Source organism: Mustelus asterias, unplaced genomic scaffold, assembly GCF_964213995.1.
Source record: "Mustelus asterias unplaced genomic scaffold, sMusAst1.hap1.1 HAP1_SCAFFOLD_290, whole genome shotgun sequence".
NCBI classification, from domain to species: Eukaryota; Metazoa; Chordata; class Chondrichthyes; order Carcharhiniformes; family Triakidae; genus Mustelus; species Mustelus asterias.
The window spans coordinates 111,200-115,813 of record NW_027590255.1 but is presented as its reverse complement, the minus strand read 5'-3'; the positions used below and the strand labels follow the sequence as shown (position 1 = coordinate 115,813).

At 45.3% G+C, this 4,614-nt stretch overlaps 1 non-coding gene across 1 annotated transcript; it reads left to right on the top strand.

Moving 5' to 3' along the window:
* Positions 1 to 1,154: 1,154 nt before the first annotated feature.
* Positions 1,155 to 1,226, top strand: trnam-cau (transfer RNA methionine (anticodon CAU)). The gene has a single exon. It is a non-coding gene; the product is annotated as a tRNA-Met (tRNA).
* Positions 1,227 to 4,614: the final 3,388 nt, after the last annotated feature.

Below are 4,614 nucleotides of genomic sequence, written 5' to 3'. Positions count from 1 at the left end.
ATCCCAGGTCCTAAACACTCTGCACATTAAAAGCCATCCTTCTCTCCTCTGGCAATGGGAGCAATATTTCTTCATCTACTCTTCTTAGACTGCACCCATAAACACAGCACCTCTACCATCCCCCGCCCCCCTCCCCACCCCCCGCCCCCGCCCCCCCCTCCACCGCCCCCCGCCCCCCCTCCCCCCCCCCCCCCTCCCCCGGCCGCCCGCCCGCCCCCAATCCACTCACCGTCCCAACTTGGAAATACACCGCGGCTCCTTCACTGTCGCAGTGGCAAAATCCTGAAACACTGTTGGACTAACAGCACTGTGGCTGTACCGACACCTCAGGGACTGCAGCAGTTCAAGAAACCAGCAAACCACCACCTTCGTAAGGTCAATTAGGGATTGGCAATGAATGCTGGCCTCGTCAGTGATGCGCACCTCTCGAAATGAATAAATAAAAACTCGCAACTACAACCGGAGACGGACAGATACAGAACAAATCTCACTCACATGCATGTATTGGATACAATATGAATTCCCCAATCACATTCGCTAACAGAGGGTAAAAGACAGTCGAAATTGGGCGATCATTACCCAGTTGCAGTTTAACCAGAGTTTTATACAAGAACAGAGATCTTAACACAACATGCAACATTTTAACCCAATATGGAACATCATGAGACTAGATAAGTAACTTTTGCTGAACAGAAAACATCTTCACGGAGAACATTTTGACACAACAGGGAACACGTTTACAGAGTAGGGCATATATTAACAGAATATTAAAGAAATATTGACACCAGATGGATCATATTGACACAGCCGGAAACACGTTTATAGCATCAGGGAGACATTTTACACAGCAGCAGAAAACACCTCTCAACAACACAGAGAACAGTTATACAGCAGGAAATATGTTTACAAACATGTATTTGCAACAGATAATTCCTTTAAAAATCAATGATCGATTCTGCAATTCCTTGTCTTGCCGTTTTCCCAGCACCTTTGTCTGTCGTTACATGTTTCCCAGCAGTCTCTTGCTGCTATGGTGTGTTTGTCTCTGTCTATTGTATTCTCGGTGTGATGCAGTGATGCCTCCTCACACTGGTGTTCCTGTTAAACGATATAGGAGTGAAAGTCTGTCTTGTTACAGAGACGGCTTTTGCCGTAGCAGAGTGGCGCAGCGGAAGCGTGCTGGGCCCATAACCCAGAGATCGATGGATCGAAACCATCCTCTGCTATTCATGTTCATAGTGATGGTGCGCCAACTGCATAGCACTTGTGACTTTCACGTGGAGAAAACAGGTTCTCTTTCCCGCAAAAAAAACCTCGATCTGCCGTTAGTCACTTTTATATGCAACCAGAGTTTTACACAAGAAGAGGGAACATCTTAACACATAAGAACATAAGAAATAGGAGCAGGAGTAGGCCATCTAGCCCCTCGAGCCTGCCCCGCCATTCAATAAGATCATGGCTGATCTGACGTGGATCAGTACCACTTACCCGCCTGATCCCCATCACTCTTAATTCCCTTACCGATCAGGAATCCATCCATCCGCGCTTTAAACATATTCAGCGAGGTAGCCTCCACCACCTCAGTGGGCAGAGAATTCCAGAGATTCACCACCCTCTGGGAGAAGAAGTTCCTCCTCAACTCTGTCTTAAACCGACCCCCCTTTATTTTGAGGCTGTGTCCTCTAGTTTTAACTTCCTTACTAAGTGGAAAGAATCTCTCCGCCTCCACCCTATCCAGCCCCCGCATTATCTTATAATGTAACACAACACGCAACGATTTACTAACAAAAACACCTTCACGGATAATCTTTTTACACAACAGGGAGCACGTTTACAAGAGAAGGGGACATATTAACAGAACAGAAGAAACAAATATTTACAGAGCCGGAAACACAACAACAGGGAAGCATTTTACACAACAGCAGAAAAAAAAACTCTCAAGAACATTTGAGACAGTTACCTGGGTAAGATTGGTCTGGAGGGATATTGGCCAAACGCGGGTAATTGGGAATAGCTCTGAGGTAAAAAAAAAACTGGGCGGCATGGACACTTTGGGCCGAAGGGCCTGTTTCCATGCTGTAACCCTCTACATCATCGAGTACACCAGGAAATATATTTATAAACAGTGAAACACTTTGCACAACCAACAGTGAACATCTTTGAACAGCAGAGAGGACAGCTACACAGCAGGAAATGTTTTACAAACATATATTTGCAACAGAAAATTAATTTAAAACATCAGTGATCAATTCCGTGTCTTGCCGGTTTCCGCCACCTTAGTCTGTCGTTACACGTGTCCAAACAGTCTATTTTGCTGCTTCTGTGCGTGTCTTTCTCTGTCCATTGCATTCTTAGTGTTCTGCAGTGGAATTGTGTGGTCAGACTGAACCTCCCTGACAATCGTGCTGGTGTTAAACAAGAATGTGGAAGTGAATACCTGAATGACTACATTGATAGGCAGCAGGGGAGAGCTCGCTTTGCCAGAGCAAAGTGGCGCAGCGGAAGCGTGCTGGACTGATAATTCAGAAGTTGCTGCATCGAGGCTATCCTCTGCTACTTTCTGTTAGCGATGATAACAAAGCCACTTGACAGCAATTCTGCAACTTTTACGTGGAATGTGCAGGCATTTACATTGGCTCCTCTTTTCTGTTTTCACCCTCAAACTGCAGCAAATCACATTGATCCGCAAACAAGCGGTAGATACTGTGAACATGTACCATGATATATCAGTGACTGAGGTAATGGTGTACAGGGCACAATTTCAGAATTTGTGGATGATCTGAAAGTTGGAACCATTGTGACCTTTGAGGAGGATAGTGTAAAACTTCAAAAAGGACATCGACAAGTTGACAGAATGAGTGGACAAGTTGCAGATGAAATTCAAAGCTGAGAATTATGAAGTGATTCATTCTGATAGGAAGATGATAGAGAGACAATGAAAAGTAAAAGGAAAACAGTTCCAAATTTTCGAATCCATTTCATTAGTGAGGTTTCTCAATCCTAGAAATCATAGAAACCCTACAGTGCAGAAGGAGGCCATTCGGCCCATCGAGTCTGCACCGACCACAATCCCACCCAGGCCCTACCCCCACATATTTACCCGCTAATCCCTCTAACCTACGCATCCCAGGACTCTAAGGGGCAATTTTTAACCTGGCCAATCAACCTAACCCGCACATCTTTGGACTGTGGGAGGAAACCGGAGCACCCGGCGTAAACCCACGCAGACAATGTGCAAACTCCACACAGACAGTGACCCGAGCCGGGAATCGAACCCAGGACCCTGGAGCTGTGAAGCAGCAGTGCTAACCACTGTGCTACCGTGCTACCGTGCCGCCCAATAACTCTAAATGTGGTGCAACAGTACAACTCTAAAATAAAAGCAAATTACTACGGATGCTGTAATCTCAAACCAAACGAGAAAATGCTGGAAAATTTCTGCAGGTCTGGCAGCATTTCTAAGGAATAAAATGAGCTCATCTTTCGAGTCCAGATGATCCTTTGACAAAGGGTCATCTGGACTGGTTTACTGCTAACTGATAACATCCTTAAAGTCAATAATAATCCATTCAAAATATCAGCAAATGTGTTTTACAATCATAATCACTCGTTTGAGTCAATTACTGCATCTCATATTTGTAAATTGCTTCTTGTTAGTTCATTAACATATTTAACAATTCATTTAAGAACATACATAAGAACATAAGAACATAAGAAATAGGAGCAGGAGTAGGCCATCTAGCCCCTCGAGCCTGCCCCGCCATTCAATAAGGTCATGGCTGATCTGACGTGGATCAGTACCACTTACCCGCCTGATCCCCATAACCCTTAATTCCCTTACCGATCAGGAATCCATCCATCCGCGCTTTAAACATATTCAGCGAGGTAGCCTCCACCACCTCAGTGGGCAGAGAATTCCAGAGATTCACCACCCTCTGGGAGAAGAAGTTCCTCCTCAACTCCGTCTTAAACCGACCCCCCTTTATTTTGAGGCTGTGTCCTCTAGTTTTAACTTCCTTACTAAGTGGAAAGAATCTCTCCGCCTCCACCCTATCCAGCCCCCGCATTATCTTATAAGTCTCCATAAGATCCCCCCTCATCCTTCTAAACTCCAACGAGTACAAACCCAATCTCCTCAGCCTCTCCTCATAATCCAAACCCCTCATCTCCGGTATCAACCTGGTGAACCTTCTCTGCACTCCCTCCAATGCCAATATATCCTTCCTCATATAAGGGGACCAATACTGCACACAGTATTCCAGCTGCGGCCTCACCAATGCCCTGTACAGGTGCATCAAGACATCCCTGCTTTTATATTCTATCCCCTTCGCAATATAGGCCATTTAACTGAATGCTGGTAGGTTTATCAATGCCTTAATGTCGACTGCTTTGAAAATCTTACCACCCCATGAGGGATTCCACTTACAGGTATTAAATATCATGAGACGTCTGGACAGAGTGGATAGGGACAAACTGTTCCCACTCGTGGGATGATGAAGAATGAGAGAGAACAGATTCAGCATCATTAGCAAAGGAAGGAATAGGAATACGAGGAAAACATTTTTCACACAGCGAGTGCTTAATGTGTGGAATGCACTGCCAGAGAGTGTAGTG